Below are 22,929 nucleotides of genomic sequence, written 5' to 3'. Positions count from 1 at the left end.
CTTCTTTTGAACTATATATTTCCATCGAATCTTCAAATAAAGTACAACATATCCATTTGATTAAAATTCTGTTAAGTTATAAACTTTAAACCATCTGACATTTTAAAAAAAGAAACGAAAGTAGAATTTTGTGTCCTATGTCATTAAAAATTTTATGGGGCCATAGTTAATCTTATTTCATGTATTTTAATATAGCATTGGAATGATTTTACTTAAGTTATTATCGATATTATTTTGAAATCATCTGACTATCTGATTTGATCCTTTACAAGATAAATTGATCAATTCGAAATTAAAAAATTGAAGTCCAAGAACTAAAATTTAAGTACTTCTTGCACTAAAATTTACAACAAGATACAATTCATATGCCAAACTAACATAGCCATTATTATTCCTGATTTAAAAAAATAGCAAAATACTTTTAAAGCGCAAGTCTTTGTCCAGTTTTTCAAATATCTCAACAATACATTGATCAATAAACAGTTTCTGTCAATAAAACTATAGCTCTTTTAAACCTTGGATTATGAATTTTTAATTAAAAAAGCTTGTAATCTAACTTCACATGTTTAATTAAATTTTCCTATTTTTACGTTTAATATGTCCAGGTTCCTTTATCCATATTTTTATCAATTTACAAAACTTCGAATATTATTTAAGAAAAAGTTTAAGTGGTTAAATAGAATTTTTTTGATTATAACGAGATTAAAAAATTATGCCTCGGTTATCAAGCAATTTCATGAAACTTATCACTAATTTTCTCTCCATTTTAATTGACTGTTTAAAAAAATGTATTCATAGAAACGAAATTAATTTGCTAAATTAATTGGAGACTTTCTCTTAATTATATTGTATTTTGTATTAAAACTTTATAAGCGTCCTCATGAATTCAATTAATCATGCCAGCCTTCAGTAAATAAGTATTTTTGAAAATTTGAATTAAGTAACTGAAATGTTGCATAATTAGAATTATAGAAAATAAAATTATAAAGACGTGGGGAAATCTCATTTATTTTATTATGTGTAATATCTATAAATTTGATTTCTTTTTTAACGAATTAAATGTACTGAATTTTAATGCGCCATTAGAAATTTCTCGGAAAAATGACTAAATAGCAGTTTTTTATTGTTATTTAACCATTATTTTCTGGTTGATTGTTATTTTACCATATTCAAGCTGACAGTCAAATAACCATAAATAAGATAGTAATCAAAATGTTAATTGTTAGAAAAAAACCGTTTATTAACGGCTTTCACCTATAACGGTTAAATAATAATGCTCTTATCACATCAATTAAGACCACTTAGTTCCGTGCAATTGAGTACATATTATAGCCGAAAGGTCTAATCTGTAAATCTCATAACCGACAGAATGGTGTTACGAGTCCCAGCGTGGACACCACAATATTTCCTCCATTCCATTCAGTGACCGGCATTCTAGTGACCAACATTCTCCAATGTCCATTCAATTTCGAAAAATCTACATCCTATGTCCAGTTTCTTTTTCAACGGTTTTGAAACCATGCTAATAGTAAATGTTTAAATAACCGTATAGTTTTATATCCCTTGTTTTATAACCATACTAGTTGTAAGCAGTTTCAAAACCACAAAGGCAGAAAAGGTTCTTTACCGTAAACTTTACGTTAAATCGGATGGACAGACTGCTGCCTGTTATTTTACCATAATTTTAGAATGAAAATTCTAACAGTCTGTATATACTTTCAAGTCAATTAATAGGCATTATATATTTTTTGGTTTTTTTAATATAATTTAATTTTTAAGTTTATATAAACTATCTAGTCCTTTCCTCAATAAATATATTCAAAAAACATCTATTTGTTCAATGCTATAATCAAGCGAAAATCAAATTCGAAAAATACTTAATTTTTCTATAACTTATAATGCTTCTTAACTTTAAATGCTTAAACTTTTAATCTTTCTTAAACATATAAATTCTTCCGATTATCATTCAAGACCACAGCTTATCATAAATTGGTGAATGTTTTTGAAAAAATTTTATATTATCATATTATTTAAAAACATTTCATTTTCTGTTATTTTATTACTCTTATTATTTCACAAAATATCTTATTAATAACATTAGATTATCACGACTTTTTTAAAATCTTGTGCCCAAACGCTTTATGCGATTTATAGATTTTGTTACAAAAATTAACTGAAAAATATAATTTTTAATAGACGCTTTATGCGATTTATAGATTTTGTTACAAAAATTAACTGAAAAATATAATTTTTAATAGACATTTCGATTTAAAAAGAATAATTAACTTCACAATATTTTCAAAATATAATCCTTGAAAATTTATTTACTTAAAATTAAAAAAATACGCACATACGATGTTCTTATTTTCAGAGTTTTAAAATCCGAAAATACGTTCTCTATAATTCTATATGTTCCAAAAAACCCAAAAAACCTGAGAGCCAATTATTTTCTTCAACGCATTACCTTCAACATACCAAAAGCAATCTTCATTGCATATACATTAAAAAAATAAAATATTGAATTATGTCCAAATTTATTACAATATTATTCAAATTCAAGATAGAAATGATATCTACTTAAACTTTATTAATGCACAACATAGAGGCGGCAAATAAAATATAGGTCAACCTAAATAATTGCATTTCTATACATTGAAAAGTACTCTCAGTCTATCACGAGAACTTCTCTACTCATCAGTGACAAACGCTGGTGATCACAATGGTTTCAAAGATGTGTTACTTCGAGCAAACTGAGTGTAAAAAAAAAACAACGAACTTCCTGAGTGTAAGCAACAGCAACCTTACTGAAATTGGAACGGACATTAGAACATATTTTATTGTCTGTGATGTTTCATCGACAGTGTCATTTCGGTGAGTGGTTCATTTCATCAAATAAATCCCTTAAGGCTACAGTGGACCTTAAAATTCAATAAAAATGATCAAAATGTTGATTTTTAGATTTTCACACATTTGGATAGTAGACATCATAAGCTTTCAAACAAAAAAAAAATTATTTAAATTGGAGCATTTTTTACGGAGATATTAGCATTTTAATTAGGCCACGCCCCTTTTTTTACTCATGTAAGTACTGAAGTCAGTAGTTGACTGCAGACGGATTTTTAGTTTCGGTTTAAGCTAAAGGCTAATTATTGCAGATAATCTTTAAATTATTTAATTTTTAAATTGCATTTGTCTTACTAAAAGTGGCAGCATATTGACCTAGTTGATAGATTGATTTTATTTATGCTTTTATTTGGTTTAATAACGTTTATTTTAATTTATCATGTAGTTCTCCAATTTTTTTCAAAACAGCTTTTTTTAAAGCTACATCTTTTGTTTTTGTTACGTTATAAATTGAATCTTTACAAGATTCTTCTATTACTGATATGATGGAAGCGGACCTGACTAATTTTTCTGTTAGTGTATCAATAATGAGCTTATAAATTCAAACTGACTATAATCACAAGCTTGCAGTGATACTACCAACATTACTCATTATAATTCATTCATCTATCCTCATTAGCTACTTTACAGCAAAATGTGAATTGTTGTGAATGCAATGAGTGTAAATTGAAGGTGTTTGAATGGATTTTTTTTACAATTCTTTTACCTTATTGTGAAATGATATATTTTGAAAGTAGAAAAGATAGAATAATTTTTCTGTTTTTTTAATATATTTGAAATTAATTTTATTACTCGTGATTAATTACGCACAAGTTCTGATTATATGCTGTCATAAATTATCATGTCATATATTAAATTTATAAAAACTTTTATAATAATATTTATAATGGATTGTAGAAATGTAATTTTCGTGTTGTTATCAATATGCAAAGTCGGGACAGAAAAGGAAAATGCTTGTTTTCTTTTTTTATTTGAGATATTTTATATAAATGGCTTTTAATTTTATTTTTTATGTATCATGCAAATATCAAAAGGGAAGGCAATGACATATTATTTTAACTGATTTAAGATAAAATCTCTAACTATTTTACATATTAGCTTTGCTTGAAATTTTTATATCTTAGTATATTGTCGTTCACTTATAATTGAGCTGTTTTACGAATTTTTTAAAATTAATTTTTATATGTTACAAGTTTATAAAACTGTTAAGAATTCAAAGATATTGTTAATTGTCAGAAAAAATTACCTTTTCAAGAAATGTTTTATTACTATTTATTATATTTTACAGTTTGTTTTATAATAAAAATAAAATGACAACAAAACACAAAAATGCTCGTTTTTTTCAATTTTTAAATTATTTCTCTTTCTTTATTATATCCATAAAAAATGTACCTTTGCTTTTATATTACTGTGTCAAAATACTAATACATCTTTATCTAAGAATATTAATCCAATTAATTACCTAACTTTTGCCACATAGTAAGTCTGATGTTTAAAATGCTGTTTTCTCAGAATTTTATTTTTTCGCAATTTCTCAACTTCAAAATGTTCCGGGCGGTTCACATTTTAAGGTATGGTGTTTAAACTATGCCAAACTAGTTATAATGTTAATCCTGATAAACGTATGATTCATTTTAATGAATTGGGTGATAATTAAATTTTATATTATAATTTTTTTCTAAAAAATCCTAATTTTTTTTTGAAAATTTCACGCAAATGTTGAATTTTTTTTTTCATTTGAAAAATTAAAAACTAATATAAAAATTCAAACCATAGAAGTGTTTCTAATAGTTCAGTATATATTGTAAAAAAAAATCATAAGAAAATATTCAAAAATAAGCCGCCTGGAACATTTTAAAATTTGCTAAATTTTAAATTTTAAAAATTTAATAATTAAAAAAATTATTGAGTTACCTAAATAAAAACTAGGAAATCTTATTATAATTAGATCTATTATCTAAAGTGCAAGTTTGATAGAAAATGACTTATAATTAAAGAAAATCATTTTGAGTGTCCACTGTAGCCTTAAACGACGTTATGATCTGACGACGAAACGATCTAGTCACTGAAATGTCCGGTTGGCAAAATGACTTCAAGGAAATAGTTATCGATATGAAGAATTGGACTATGTCTAATATATAATTACAAAAGATTTAAATGCAAAAAAGTGATAAAACAATAGATAAAAAGAATCTGGCCATATCTAATAAATAATTGCAGAAGATTTTAATATACGAAGGAGATAAAACAATCTATTAAAAGAATCAAACACTATCAAATATATAATTACAAAAGATTTTAATATAAAAATTGATAAAAGTGGTAAAAGTAAAACCTATCTAGCTACTAAAAAAATGATCGAGCAACCTGAGACAATTTTAACCATTTCATCCTATACGTGATGCATGAAAATGGGAAATATTTATTTATTACTTTTTCTAAAAATAAATGGGAATTTATTTTTAGAAAAAGTAGGTAGAACCTTGTAAACATGCATTGACATATATTATAACCTGATTATATAACAATTATAGATGTAATAAAAACCAATAAAGGTTGCAAAGAAGTCTGAATGTATGAAAACTTAAAGACACACCGAAAAAAGATTCTAGTAAAATGACAATTACTGCATGATAACAGCGTTTCTGTTTGCTTTTTCTTGTGTTTTTTTCCTGAAAAAAAGATTTTTTTCATTTATAAAAACCAAAATATACGGTATTAAGAAATTAAAACCTGTCATTTGGTATTTTTTTTCCGTTCATATAGTAACGGCTTAAGGGAAATTCTGTTTTACAAAAATATAGTTTTTATTACCACAAATTTAATAAAAAAATATGAAATTGAAGAGTAAATTTATCGAATCTATCGGCTTTTAAGTCAAGCTCTAAGGTATTATGATAAAATTACCAAAATTTACTACAATTACCAAATTTTACCGCAAATTACAAAACTAAATTTATTGTTAATTTTGCAAAAATAATTACCGAAGTTCTTCAGTAAAAATTACCAAGATGTTTTTTGTTCCCGTGGAGCCAGAAAAACGGTAAATTTTATCCATATTCTGATAGTTTCGACTATACTTTTTTCTCGGTGAATAAATAAATCCTATGGATTAAACTGCATTAAAACCATGAAAAAAAATTAAATCAAAATAAACATTTCTACTCAAGGAAAAAGGGGTTTAAAGGTACTTGTTAATGCATTTCAGATTTTACGGAATTTATTCTGTGAAGCGTACATTTAGAAAGTTATAGCGACAGTTAAAAAGTTGAATACTTGAGAGCTAAGGCAATATCTTTCTTTTTTAGTATTTTTTTTTTCATTACCGCTTTAATCACGACTCTGCGAATCTTTTGTTTCATGAATTTATTGCAGAAAAGAATTCAGAAATTATCCAAAGAAGATAAGTGCAGTACGAGAATAAGTAATCGCAAAGGCTGAAAATTAGTTGTTGTTTCAAGTACAAGAATTGAGTAAAGTAAACTGAGAAATTTTACCATCTCTTCAACTTTATTTATTTATCTTCTTAAGTAATAGAAATTGTTTTATGCTGTTAAAACTGTATAGATAATACAATGACATTTTTAACAGAAAAAAACGTGGAATTTCATTTTACGAAAAAAGTTTTAAGAATTTATTTTTCTTATTTTTAAATTTCATTTTACGAAAAATGTTTAAAAAATTAGCACAAATAATTGATAATAATTTAATTCAGAGTTGAAAAACTGCAAACTTCTATTAATTTACATACTAACTTTTTTAAAACTGATTTTGCAGAGAATTTTTTAAATTATTGCTTGTTATAGGGTAAACCAACCAGTGAAGGAACATTTCATATATGTTGATTAAAAATAAGAATTTGAAAGTTTTTCTTCAGATTGATTGGTAACAATAGCTTACTGCCAAACAATAGGAAGTCATCTAGCAATGTTTTGGATTATCTGGTCAAATAGACTTCTCTGGAAAAAATTTTAAATTCGTTGTTATCTCTGCAACACCTTGTTTCTTTGAAAAAAATTATAAGGTGAATGTTTGTATTTATATGTTTAAAGTAAAATTAATTGCATGTAATAGTTTTATTTTTCTCACTGTGAAAAAGAGAATTCAAAATATAGTTACTGAAGTTACGTTTTATTTTTTTAAGCATCATAGCATAATAAAGTACTGAGATATGAGGGTGTTTATTCACTGGATCACCAAACGATGAAAAACCAGTGAAAGAACAAGTGTTCCTTTACTGGGTTTTTTCTAAGTTAATGAAAGTAAAGGATAAAATTTAATTTTCTTGTAACTTTAGTCATGGTCCGCATCAAAAGTATGTTAAAAATACGAAAAACAACTTCTAACCAGTAAGGGAGCAGGCATGTTCCTTTAATGGGCATAGATTTCCCAGTGAATGAACAGTATGTGTTAATATGTTGACACTTTAATTTTCAATTCATGATTACAAAAGAAAGTTAACATTTTCTGAGTATTTATATGTTGTAATTTCAAGAATAGGCTTGTTTTTAAATATTTGTATGGCTTATAAATTCATAAAGAGCATTAAAAAATAACCAAAATTAAGTGTTCCTTTACTGGGTGTTCATTCACTGGTAAGAGCTGTTCCTTCACTTGGTCTTTTTACTACTTGTTATTTGAACCTCCAAAACTTTAAAATAATATTATGAAAGTTCTCGAAAATTTTCTTACATAATTTGCAATTAGTAACAAATATGTTGACACTGTCATTTAACTAAAATTACGAATTTTGAAATTAGTATGATTTTTTAAAAGGTAAGCGAAGCTTAAGTGTTCCTTCACTGGTTAGTTTACCCTATAACTCAGAAAACAAAACTAATTTTACTCTATAAATACAGTTTGACATAATAATTAGAATATGGATCTTTTCTTTCATGAATTAAAATACTTTATAAAACACAAGAAATTCAAAAACTGAGAAGAAAAGTATAAGAACTGAGTAAAGTAAACCGGGAAATTTCGCACTCTCTTCAGCTTTATTTATCTTTTGAAGTAATAGAAATTTTTTTAAGCAGTTAAAATTGCATAAATAATACAATAACATTTTTAATAGACAGAACGTAGAATTTCATTTTATGAGAAAATGTTTAAACATAAAAATGATTGATAACAATTTACTTCACAATTAAAAAACTATAAACTTGCCTTTAGTATACTTACTAATCATTTTTTAAATTAATTTTGTTCAGATTTTTTTCTTTAATTTATTACTTGTTTTATAACTCAAAGAACAAACTACAGCGTATTTTACTCAATAATTACAGTTTTACTTGATAGTTACAATATGGGTCCATTATTTTGTGAAATTACTCTCTTAAAATGAAAGAGTTATTTCCCCTACTCAAAAAAGAGCTAAATTTTTTAACTCAACTTGAGTGAAACACATTCTTATTTGAGCGAAATTCTTGCTTTGCGTTTACTCAAACTTGAGTGGTATTTATTAAGCACTATTTGAGTGTTTTTAGCTCAAACTTGAGTGATTTATTTAATATTTTGAATTAAGAAGAATTAAAACAACTTTTAGTTCACAGCGTTATTTCTGAAGAAGACGCTGTTTTACTTTTTAGTAAGTAGATATACCTTGTTGCTTTTATTTTGAAAATACTTTTATTTTGAATGTGTTATATACACATTCCATTTAAATCTGTCGTTTTTCAGCGTTTTTTACTAAAATACTATTCATTTAAATTATTTGTCAGAAAAATTTATTAAAATTGAAAGTGTTAAATGTGGATGATTATGGAATATTAAAAAAATCTGATTCCATGTTAGAATCTTTGTCAAAGCATGTGGGAATATCTGATAAGAGTTTTAGAATTTGTTCAGATTTCATATTAAAGTTTTAACATTTTATTTTAATATAATAAATTTATATCCATGTTTTAGTTTTTTTGATGTATAATTTTGGTACAAAACATTTCTGGATAATTAATTTCATATCATTCTACACTTCTTTTATAAAAGATATTTACGAAATTATTGTTCATACAGTCTATAATTGCTGTTATTTAAATTGCTTTCTGTTAATAAAGTTGACTGTCTTTAATTTATAAAAGTTCACATTTGCAACATCCATTCATTCAAATCAGAATCTTCAGATGTTCAATGCATTTTATTATAAATATATCATTCAAAGAAAAGTGTGAAATATTGTTTTTAAAAAAATTAAGCAGTATTTCGAATTTCTCTGTTTTTATCCTGTTTTTAGCTTTTATTTAATTGGAATTCAGAATTAATACTATCTTCGTATTTCATAAAATATTTATCACATTATACAAACTATTTTTCCATTGTTGCTAGCATAAAAGTTCTTACCACTTTTCTTCAAGTTCAATTTTCGAGGCGAAATTGAAAATGCAGAATTAATATTTAATTAAAAGTACAATGCTAATTAAAGTATTTGAAAATGCAAATAAATTAGAATTTTGTAATAGTTATAGATTAATAGTCAAAAAATAGGAGCAGAATTAAAAATAATATTTATTATGAGATATAGTTCAATTTGAATTTATATACCTCCCAGCTGAAAATAAACTGTAGTTTTTCTACAGAACTGAAGTAATTTCGTAGTTTTTCTAGAGTTAACTGCATATTTTCTGTAGTGCAATCTTAACTGTAAAAACACTGCAGTTATTTTGCAGCTAAGGCGAAGTAATTTCTCAGTAATTTATTTCGACAAAACTTTTAGCTTTAAACTTTTAGCTGCAAAATTACTGTAGTTTAAGTGAGGTCACTTTAAAATCATAAATTAAGAAAAATCTGAAACTTTGAACCCGTGGTCATTCTGCAGTAAATTTGAAGTAATTATGCAGTCATTGTTTCTGAAGTATACTTTCTGATGAATCTGCAGAAAAACTGCAGTTACTTTGCATTGTTGTAAAATTGAAAGAGTTTGATGTCTTCAATCTTGTTTTCCTGGCTAGCATATTAAATTTTTATAATGTTTTTTCTTTTTGATTATATATTAATTTTTTACAATTATTTAAAAATTCTAAACATATATATTGATAACGGAAATAACGTACACTATCTATATTCATAATAGTTAAAATTCATAAAATACATACTTGATTTAATTGTATTTATTTATAATTCAGAAGTGATACAATTTAATTAGTTTAGAATATGCCTAAAATTAGGTATTTAAATATTTCTTTATTATAGTAATTTTATTAAAAATGTCGTTTTTATTAATTTTTATTATTTATTTCTTTTTGACTTAAGAAAACTATGTTTGAGTAAAGTTTATGGTAAAAACAACATTAAAGTAAAGTCAAGTAGTTAATGTTAATTAGTTAATTTTTTTATTCGTATTCATACTAAGCTAGGATCATTGCAGAACAAAAATTATACTTATTTTTTTCGAATCGAAACAAATACTATATAGTTTGGGTTTTAATCAAATTTATATCAAAAGAGTTCGCAAAATTGAGTTTGAAAAAGGGTATTTAATCCAGATTTTTTAGCTTCAAACGTCTTTTTTAAAAATATATTAATTTCACTTAGTTTCAGAAATTTGTCTTAAGAAAACTTAGGCAACTTAAAACAATATACCATTTTTATTGCTTGAAAATAAAACTTTATAAATTAAACGAATAAATTTGTTCGAAAAAAAAAATAACTCATAGTATTTTCATTTGAACCTAAATGAGCATAATATTTATAAAACTGCTTACGTTCAAAATTCGTTTAGAGCTCCTTACTTTTAAAAATTAAACTTTAAAGAAAAATGACGAAACTTAGGGGAAAGGAAAAAAAACTCAAATCTACAGTGGTTAGGAATTTTTCATCAAAAAAACTCTTAAGTAATAATTCATTTAATTGTTGTTTTACCGTATCAAGCAATTGGATAACCATAAAATGCTGCTATTCAAACTGTTAACTCTGAAAAAAAAAATTTACCTGTATTTTCACCTTATTTGATTTAACAAATAAAAACTTTATCCTCGCCAACAAGACCCAGCTCATGAAACTAATTAGTTCTTTGTAGACGTCTTGACACAGGACTGTAGCCGAGAGGGTTAATCGGTCAATCTCACGACAGACGGGAAGCGAGTTCGAATACTAGGATACACAGTGTCGATATGCTCACAGCGAAAACTTTCTATGCTATCCAATACTATACAAGTACTATACTATCCAATTCGGTATTTAAATTCAAAAAACGTTATGATAAAAAAAATTCCTATCTAAGGCTTACTTTCAAAAGGAATTTTTTTAAACAAAAATTATAGTATTTTCTATCGCTTACGATAGATGGCACCACTAAATACAAACATTTCGTATATTAACAGTAAAAATGTTGACTGCAATTTAGAAACGGAAATACTGAAAATCACTCAAACTCGAGTGAAAATAACTCAAGTTTGAGTGAAATTTTTTTCACTCAAATTGAGCTATTTCCAAATAACTCCTTCACTTGAGTGATTTTAACTCAAGATGAGAAGGCCGGTTTTATCTAGATGAAAGAGTTAAATAGCACTCAAGTTGAGTTATTTTCACTCGTTTATTTTAAGAGAGTATTTAAGAGAAGAATTCAGAAACCCCCCCCCCCCACAGAAAGTGTTATACAAGAAAAAGCAATCGTAAAATCTGAAAATATTTTGTTGTTTCAAACACAAGAACAGAGTAAAATATACCGAGAAAGTTTCTTTGTACTCTCCTCAACTTTCTTTATGAGATCTAATTTACAAAAAAATGTTTAAATGTAAAAAAAAGGTTAAAAAATAATTAATAATAATTTTTGATAATTGAAAAAAACTATAAATTTACATTAATAAACATGGTTTTATTTAAAAATTAATTATATATACAATTTTTTAATTTATAGTTTTTTTCATAGCTTAGAAAGCTGTATATACTTATTTCATCATGTGCAAAACTTTTTTAACAATGATGCATAATAAGATATCTGAAATAATCTTATTAATCTCAAATTATTCGGTTTTTATTATTTATATTCAGGCAGATACAGTTTATCAACTTCTTACGTTCCCCAAATTTATGATATTTTTAAAATATTTTCTAAAATTCCATTAAATGTTCTGCAAGATATTGTAAGTTTATTTATATTTAAGGTCAAATAATAATAAACTCTATAAATTGAACGATAAAATAAAATTTATTTATTACCGTACCAACAATTTTTATAAGTTAGATTCATTTGAAAAAATTTTAATTTACCTGCTTTTATAAAATTTATCCTTAAATCAGCCCAAAATTTGTAAGATTTTTTTTTAAAACTATTTAAATATTCGTTGTTAAATTCCTTTCCAACGAGAATCTTTCGTTTTAAATTTCTCATATTTCAACCTGAATTGATAACTTTTTCCTTTTCTACCAAACGATAAATGTTTCTTTCTTTTTTTTAAAGTTATAACGTAAATGTAGTAATGTACACGTACCAAAAATGTATTCATTTGATGGATTTACATAAGATGAATGAATTGAAACTGCATTTACACATTGTCTGCAATTCACAATTTTTGCAACATTCACCATCTATCATAACAGGTGATAAGCCCTGTTATCCTTGTATTTCATCTTTTATTCTTATCCATATTTCTTTCCTTACTTTTAAGAAATAAAAAATAGTTTCTATTTTTCAAAATATTGATCTTTTAAAATTTGAATAGATTATTTATTAACTTATTTAAAGATAAAAAAAATAAACTCAAGAACCTAAAAATTACGATAAGGATAATATTACGATAAGGATAAGGAAAATAAGGATAATATCCATATGTAACGATAATGTTTAAGTATTTTTTTTAAATAGCTCCAACTTTTCATTTATTCGTCGATAAGCTGGTGAATAGCATTTCTATGAAAATTAGGGGAAATGTCAGGAGCCTAATAGTTTAGGGAATCTTTAATAATCTATATATAAATTTCTTTCATGTGGATTTTTTTTTTTTGGCAGTTGGGTCTATTTCCCATTGGCTTCAGAAATGCCAGAATTGCTACTCTCTTATCGTTACCCAGGTGAGCACCTATGGCTAAGCCAAGGCGGTGGAGTAGCGTCACCCACGTTATAAAACCACAAACCAGTTTATAGGGCGGGTTACATTCACACAGAAGAAAGGACATAGAACATAGAGAGAGAAAGTAACATCCATTCCCTGAGCAGGATTCGAACCCGCCACCATCGGCTCCGCAGTCAGGCACGCTAACCACTCGGCCACCTGATCGGCATTAATGTGGATTATAAACTCAAGTTTTTTACTGTCTATTGGCAACACTATAGTTCATTTTGTTAAGTTAATAATTTAAGTAATGTTAAAAAATTAGTTATACGTTAAGTATTGATTTAAATTACTTTTGTTAGGTTATCGTAAGTAATAATTTAAGTAGTGTTGAATAGTTAGTTAGAAGTTAAGTATTTAGAATAGTTTTGCATTTTTAACGAAATAAAAACTTAGTTATCAAGTAAATATTTAGATTTATTTTTTATCTTTCCTGAAAAAAGGACTGTATTTTCTTTATGACATAAATGGTGCCATAATGAAGCATACTGTAATACCAATTATTGGTGTCCGAGTTTGCGTTTTCAAGCAACAGCATATATATTATACGATACTCAAGCTATGGCTCTTGAATGAAATGAGAGGAAATAGCAAGATTCGAGCATTGAGATGAGTTTTCGATCTTATCTTGCAACAGAGATGGAAATATTTTTGATACTTCTGCTGCATACTATGTTGAAACTGCCAACCTTGCCCCAGAACTCGTTCTTATGGTTATGTGATTTAATGGTAGCAGGACAGAATGTAAATAAAAATTAAAGTTCAATGCATAAAGAACTTTGACAATATCACGGACATCATTTCTTGAAAATAGTTAAAATTAAAGTCAAAGCATTTCCGAGTAGGCAACAGCTGGGTAAAAAAATTTGATTAATATAATTGTTTAAAACTAATTAAGGTAATAGGAATGGAAGCGATGTTGAAGAATAAGAGTATTTAAATACAGTTGCGCCCAGCATTTGAGTTAGTTCCCATTAAAATTTATATGTTGTGCAAGATAATTTTGAAGGGCGACTAGTTAATTTCGTAAAGAACATAATACTTCAGTTTTTAGTTTTGTTCATGTTTCGTAACTTTTTTTAAAAATTATGCTTAATAAGTAGAAAATAATATGAAGTTTTTATATGCCTACCATTCATTCCGTAATATTACAGAAATTTTCAAGCAACGTTTTTGTCTGAGAGTTTTCGTGTGCTACAAAAGAAAAAAAAAAGAATGTTAACAAAACTCTATAGTGTATAACAGATTTTTTTTTCAGTAGGGAAGGTGTGGTAAAAATCTATTATCCTCCAAACCAGAGATTTTTAATTCCGTAGCTAGATGCCAGCTACTAAGTCATCGCGTCATTTGAATTGTATGACACACACAGTCCCTTTGCAGGCTCATCAGAGTGGCCCCACAGTATTGATCATAAAACATAGAAGATGATCATCGAAATCAAGCATCACTGGCAGCGAACAGTGTGGGTGGCCACTCTGACTAGCCTGCTAAAATACCGAGAGAGCACGGTATCAGTACTTGTTAAACTTTTTTACCGTAAAGTGCTAGACTGTGCACGTAGGTCTACGACGTGTCTACAACGAGTAAGTCATCCCCTTTGCACTTGTGATGGCTTGTCTTTGGATCATCCTAGGTGACGTTTTCCAAATCGTCACCAATAGCCCATTGTGCAGCTCTAGTGTGACGTAAATAAAATACGACAACTACTACTGCATCCTGATGGATTTAACGAATATAAATGAATAAATAACTTTGTTAAGAGAGGAGAATAATGTCAAAATGCCATGTTTTTTCTTGTTTTGATAATAAATTATTTTTTCTTATTCGAAACAGAAAAAGTTTTTGTTTAACAAATATATTGTGCATTAATAGTTAAAAATTTTATCTGTTTGCAAAAAAATGTGTCCTTTCACTGTTCGAAATTTTATTTTACAGTAAATTTCTGTAACGAAAATGTTCTTTAGGAAATCTTTTCTTTTTCCTTTAACAATGCATAGTAAATTTTGACATCCAGTAACATAACTCATAACATCAAATGCTTCAAAAAAAGAAGTTAATTATGGAAGCAACATGTAATTTTAAGGAAAAAATTTTATAAATTAAACTTTATTCTTTACAGCATATTTGAACTCCCGATATTAAAACCCGTGATATGACTTTTTTCAAAATTGACAAGACTGAATATTTATTTTTTCTTAATGACTTGTTTCAAGTTTGACATTACTGAATATTTATTTTTTCTGAAATTATCGCTTTGAAATTAAAGAAACATAACGAAAGTGTAGAAGAATTGATAAGTTAAATATTTTTAGAATGTTGGCAAAATAAAGTTATTTAATTATTGTAGAAAAACGTAATCATTTTAAGGGAAAAAACGTAAAAAGCTGAACTTCCTTTTCTTTAAAAAATTTGATCATCCAACATCAAACTTTATGACATGAGTTGTTTCATTTTTGACATTATTCTTTTTCATTAACTTCTCGTCAAAAATAAGATTAATGTGTCCTGAGTTCTTCCAATAAATGTCTAATGACATAAACTTCCTATAAAAATATTAAGTAAGAAGTAAAAAGTGAAAGCCTTAAAAAGTTAATGAATTGTATGACATAAAAAATTGAAATAAGAGACATTCATAACATAAAAATAAATCTTTAAATTTCATTTTAAAGTTCATATAATGGTTTCTAGAATTTTTCAATGATACAATCATTAAATGAGAATTTGTATTAATTAAATTTGGAATATTCATTTAATTTTTCAATGCTTAGCATCGAAAAGAAAAATATATATTTTTTTTCGTTTTGAAAAATATTAAACTCGTAAATAAAGCGCGACAAAGAAATTTATGTCAATTTTTAGGTTGAAACTATTTATAATGAGTAAATGAACATTAAAAGTTAGATATTTTTAATTTTTTAAACTAGTAAAGAGATTAAATTAATTTTCATTTTGTTTGTACTATTTTGTTGCTTGTAGTTTTACATACATCAATTCTTTGTTAAACTTTTACTCGTTACTTTGAATTAAGTACGACAGCAGAACATAAATCTGCATTTATTTCTAAAAATTTGCAATTTGAAAAAATTGAAAAAGATATTTTATTTTCCTTTCTTTTAAGATGAATTTTCACGCAAAGTTACGCAGGAAATATTTATTTAATTTTCACTTGAAAATAATGAGGAAAAATATTGATGAAAATATATAATTATTTTTTTGTTTTCACATTAAATTAAATATAATGTATTCCGTATAAATATTTATTTTTATTCTAGAACCGCATAATTTCAGTATTATATAAAGTTTTTAGCATTTCGCCTTGAGTGTCAAAATAAAATAAATTTTTAAATTTATTTTTAAACAATGCAAAAGTTCAGATCATACTTTCGTTTAGAATTTTTCCAATTGATTTCAAAACATTTAATATACGAATTGCTATTGAAATATTTGGAGCTAATTGGTTTTGGGACTTTTAAATTTTTATTTTAACTAAATAAAATACATTAAATCCGGATTTTAAAAAAAAACTTAACTAATTCTAGTCTTTCTTAAAAGAGTTTAAATGTTTTTAAACAGGGATGTTAGACAAGAAAGGAACAAGAAACGAAAGGTCAAGATTGGAACTTTGATTACACTTGATGCACTAAGATTACACTTGAATTACACTTGATGCACTAAGATATTAACTCTTCCCCCCCCCCCTAATGAAGCACTTTAATTTAAGGGGGGGGGAAGAGTTAATATCTTAGTTAGTACTAAATTAAGTCCTCGATGCAACTCAAAAAGAGCTCTGAAATAAGAAATCCCTGCGAACATGAAATATACGAAAATAATAATATGAACACAACAAAAGTCTTCTCTGTTAATTTGCCAGGCTAAATTTAAGATGCTTTCATCTACATAACACAAATGAGGAATTATGTTTAGCTGAAAATCTTCAATAAAAAAGCAGATCTGTGGAGTTAGCATACAGCAAAAAATTACTCAACGTCTTAGATAATCACTATTTACCTTATATCCGTTACGTAGGCAAAATAATTTTTGGATGGCATGTAAATCATTCTACCGGTGTAAAATTAAAAATAGCATTTGTTTTTATTCTATAACCATTTAAAGTTACGTGCACTTAATTTTCAATTTTCACCAATGTTTAATAAAACAACAATATTTATTAAGTTCAATATTAATCCTTTGCTTGTATCAGCCGTAAGTGTCCTTTTCTTGTATCAGGTGTAAATAAACCATTTGTTGTATCAGCTATAAGTAATACACCTAATGTATCAGCTGTAAGTAGTACACCTAATGCATCAGCTGTAAGCTGTCCACTTCTTTCATCAGCCGTAAGTGACCTACTTATTGTATCAGCCGTAATTAGTCAACTTTGTTGTATCAACAGTAATTGGTCCACTTGTTGCATCAGAAGTAAGTGGATCACTTGTTGCATCAACCGAAAGCAAAAAGTTAATTACACCATACTACTCTTCTGCTTAATCCAGGCAGCACGAAACAGACAGTGTTTCGATAAAACAAGACAAAGAAAAAATACTAATAAGTACTAAATTACTTAATTTTAAGTAAGCCTGTATTCATAAATAATTTAAATAATTTTGTGCCTTAATACTATAATACGATTTTTTAGTTTATTATCTGTCATACAGCTATAAATAAGAAAATTCTTTACGAAAAATATGCATAACTCCAACTCAATACGATCAATAACTTAATGGAACGTCTTTTGTTCCTATTTCAGGATGTGATGCAAAATGTTAAATAAAAAATAATTAAATCTATGATAACTTAAATAAAAATAAAAAAAAGTCCATTCTTATATTCGTATTTACTAACGAAACTATTTTTGATTTAAAATGAATTATGTAAGAAATAAATTTAATTAACCCTTTTGTTCTTGATTTCAAAATTAATTACTCTTGAGTTAATACGAAAATGGTTTTATTGCAAAGAAGGTTCAGTTTTCAAGCAAGTTCTTGATATGTACAGCCGACTAAAAAAATTTAATAGAAATTATTACTTAAAGCAAATTTACACCATATAACATTTTTTAATAAGTCCCTTAAAAAGAAGCAATGAATTAATTAAAAAAGCATCTTGGTAATTTATAATATAATTTAATCTTTACGTCTTTTAAATTTGAAGCAAATGTAATGAACTGATAAAGTTCTTGTAAATCTGACAAAGTTTATACAAAACAGAATTTTTTAAAAATAGTTTATTTTTTAAGAAAATGGAACATAATAAAAATATTTTTGTTGTCCCTTATAAAAACATTTTTCAATAAGTCCCTTAAAAAGAAGCAATGAATTAATTAAAGAAGCATCTTGGTAATTTATAATGTAATTTAATCTATACGTCTTTTAAATTTGAAGTAAATGTATTGAACTGATAAAATTCTTGTAAATCTGAAGAAGTTTATGTAAAACAGATTTTTTTAAAAATAGTTTATTTTTTAAGAAAATGGAACATAATAAAAATATTTTAGTTGATGCGAAGATTAAAATTTGCTAGTACTACATCATAACTATCAATAATAGTTGAGCAATTTAAAATAGTTTCTAACGAAAACTATTTAAATCTCTTTTATTACTTTTTTCTAGTCATTTTATTTAACCATAATTTGTAGTCACAGACTGGATATGAACATGTTTTGGACTCACATGTATACAAATGGATGTGTTGGGTTGAAAAAGAAGTAAAAAAACTAACCCTAAAGCTGAAATTTGTATATCATATTATAATCTAGAACACTCGAGATTCAGAATAGCGAATATTTAATAAATTGAATTGTCGCCGCTTTTTTACAAAACATGCCAAGAAAATGTTCTAAAGAATGATTTACTTCAAAGATTTACCAATGCAAACAGTACAAAAAAATAACAAGCAGGGCTTGAATGTCGTTTTCCATTGGATTAACTTCTGTAAATAAATAATACATTTATTTAAAATCCTTTCTCGTGCAAGTCATCTTCAGTATTAAGTTAGATCTTTTTTTTTTCAGTTTGTCCCGTTGATAAATATTTCCATATCAGAAGTTTGGCAGTTTATTTCTAGAATTTCCCAACAGATATATTTATCGAGAGTGTTTGTTGTAAATTAGATTGAAACGAATTCTGAATAAGTTATTCGCCAAGGAGCTATTACATCAGTTTTTGGATAGAGTTTTTCAGTTTTTAGTAATCAATATTTTTGCTGTAGAGCTTGGTATTTATTTGACAAGTTAAAGACTGAAATTTCTCTTCTTTATTTGAATTGAAATTGTTACTGAAGACTTCAGACAAACATCAGGAAACTTTGAACTCAGGGAAACGATTGGGATTATTTCGCCCCCAATATTTTAAATTTGATTTTTAATTTAATTCTAGAAAACATATTTGAAATATATTTTAAAAATAAAACAAGATAATTTTCAATATTTTTTAATTTAAATATTTATGTAAATTTGTTAAACATAATCGAAATTTTTTACCTGATGGCTACAACTGTTAAATAGCATAACTTGACCGATTATTTAAATTATTTTTCTATTTCACTTGAAACCTGATTATTTCGTATGCTACTTGATTTATTTAGAGTTCCCCTCGAAGTCTGATTATTTAGCATATTACAAGATTAAGATTTCTTATGCACATTTTATTGTAGATTTCATGAAATAAGTTTTTTTTAAAAAATCCAAAAAGTTTTTATCTAATCAACAGAAATTTAACACCCACATTATAAGAAATTCGGGATCAAATTACGGTAAAAAGTATCAGCATTCAGGGTGCCGGTTTTTTTTTTACCGTAAAATATATTTTTACCGGATCACAAAACAGAACAAAAAATCTGATACAACGCAATTTTTACAGGAATAATTACCGTACAATCACTGAATCACTTTAATTAAAAACATATTACTGTAAAAATTACGGTATATTTTACAGTAAAATGGATTTTACGGATAATGTACCCAAAGTGCCGGTACTTAATACCGTTATTTGATTCGAAATTTTTTACAGTGCAACACGTTTCTTAATAAGACTCCTAAGATAAAAGTGTTCGAAATGAAAATATGTTTATACAAATGAGAATATTCTTCTGCCAGCTACTTCGTTGTATAGTTTTAGAGAAAAATAGCAAATACATAGTTTAAGTGGATATTTAATGGTTTAAATTATTAATTTTTAAGGAAGGGCAGAAATATGCACTGTTAAAAAAAACATGGAAACACTGTTTCCACAGTTTTTTACACATTTTTTCATAGTTACATTTATTTTAAGGTAAAACAGTGTGTCACTATGTATTTATAAAAACACAAGTTAGTCCTGTATCTGAATGTATGATTGGTAATAATTCGGGAACATCAGCACTAATTTCTATCTTTTTTTTCTAGCAGTTTACCAATTTTCTAGGGGTGGTTTGTAAGCAATCGCCTATTTCCATTATTACGTCGTTCGGGCACAGTATCAAAATTACGAAATTTCATTAAAGAAAAAAGTAAAAACATTTTGTCATCCGTTTGTACATAGGATGCGCCAGACCATATTAAGATTAAATATTAATCATCATTATCAACCTTGGAATGGTAAACTAAATTTTTCAGTTGCAAAGAACGGTATTCTTCATTACAATACACAATAACTAATTTTAAATAAAACAATATTTGTCTCAAACGTTTTTAAATAATTTAGTTAGTTTATTGTTATAACAGATATGTAAAGATGTGCAAGTGATTATTAAGAGTGTATCTAAGTTGTGAAAATATTAATTGTTTAAGGCTTAAATTTCCCTTAAAGAATTAAAGCAAAATTGAAGGATATTAATAGTTTTTAAGAACCATAAATCTTTTGTTATTCTCATTTTAAAGCTAACGTCTCACATTTCATAAATTAGCTTTGTCCAGATCTAATGAAAAAGTACTGACTAGGGTAGCAGACAGCTTCAATTGTTTACATAAATGGCGAACATAACAAAAGCAACATTGCTTTTGTGACAATTCATATAATTATAATGATATAGTTTGAAACGTAATATATAATCTATAGATCTAGTTTAGCTTCGCAAGATCATGAAAAAACGCAAACAGTTTTTTATGAAACAAAATGGCAACACTCTTTGTACAAATGAGCACAGCGCTCCGCTGCGTCAATGCCATGAGTTTATTGTTTTCTTTGATTATTTTCAATCATATTCATAAAACTATCTGTAGCGTTTGATTGTTTAATTTAAAATTCATAAAAATCCAGAATTCATTTTTTTTATGGTATTGGAACCAAGTACATTGTTTCTCAGCCCCAAAAGTAACTTCGAATTGTTTTAAATACTTTATTTTAACTTTTATAAATTTCTTGCAATTAAACTTATTTCCACGTTAAATATAATATAAATCTTTGCATTGGACAGCTACTAAAAATCTTTTTTAAAGTACTAGAATAAATATGAATAAGTGTTAGTTTTTATAATTACATAAATAACTTTAGATAAATTATCAATACAAACTTTTCCTTCCTATGTTCATAGAAGAAGTTTCGAAAAGAAATTAAAGAAATACACTAACAAAATTTAATAAAGTTTTGTCGGAAACATTTTATTATTAGTTGTAGAATATTTATTTCTATTTTTCAAAACCACGGCCTGAAATAACCGTTTCCTTTAGGTGCCACTGAAGGTAAAGTAATTTTGAAAAATGTTTTGTGATCACAGTGCAATGGATCCTCCTTTAAATATTATTCGTTCATTGATATAACTTATGAAACAAATATAATCATATCATTTTAAACAATACATTTTTATGAATCTCAAAGTTGAGGATTAGTTATTTATTAACTCTTTAGTAATACAAATCAATAAAGAAATCAAGTCTGGCGTATATGTTACAGACTTGGCCTCAGACATTTCGTATTTCAATTGTTTTATACGTCAACAATAAAGACGAATGGACTAATTTTAATTAAATAGAAAAGGGATAAACTTTTCGATTAAGTTAATGATTGCAACTTTAAGAATGGAGTTTAATGACTCATAACCACGAAAAATAATTAAAATTTAGAGTACTGAAATGCACTTAAGAATTAATTAGGTTTTCCGCAGTAACTTACCTGTATTTTAAATTAATTGAAATATCTGTTACCGTCTCATTCGTGTATTGCTTTTAAAGTCACTAATCACACTGAGAAATTTATTTGCAAAGTTGCACCTTTAAACTTAAGTTCGATTAAAAATTTACAGAACCTGAACAAATTGAGGGCTGGAACTCTTTCCTAATTAGTAATATTACTTATCGTGAAATTTTAACGATTCACAAATGCCAACTTTAGAAATAATTCAATCAAATCGAACTCTTAACGCAAACATGAATTTGCGAAATCATTAACGAAGGTTTAAAAATAAATATTCGAATAATAATTTTAAAATCAAAATTTCAATTACAAATACTAGGTGATGATAAATTATTTTTAACATTAAATGATTGTGTAATTTAAAGACTCGGCATAAAATAACAAAATGATTATTATGCAATACTTTATAAATTTAATATCAAATATTTTTCTTGTTTTAAGATTTTTATCATGAAATTGAAACAAACTTTTGTTTCCTTAAAATATATTTAAATTTAGTTGCCGAAAGGACACGTGACCTATAACATAAAAAGAACTTTTTTATTCTAAAACTTTTATTACATGTATAAATACTAAAAACGAAAACTTTCAAACATGGAAAAATTTTTGGATCAGCAATGATAGTTTTAATGTCAATGAACAAAAATGACTGTGTAGTTATAGCAGAGGGTGAAGAACAAAGCGAGCAGGGGGCGGAGTCCTTTCAGGGTGTGCAGTCAAATCTTTCAACAAAAAATAAGCACCTTTTAAGCACTCAAAAAATATTTTTTAAGCCCTATATACATTAACAAAATGCAAAATAATTTTCGCAGACTTAAGATTATCATGAGAAAATAACTAGTTTCAGACAAAGAATTCTTTTCTTGATTGTA

This window comes from Parasteatoda tepidariorum, chromosome 8 (genome assembly GCF_982258835.1).
Source record: "Parasteatoda tepidariorum strain Cologne lab strain chromosome 8, Ptep-v5.0, whole genome shotgun sequence".
Taxonomy (NCBI): Eukaryota; Metazoa; Arthropoda; class Arachnida; order Araneae; family Theridiidae; genus Parasteatoda; species Parasteatoda tepidariorum.
Note: the sequence above shows the minus strand (reverse complement) of the source record.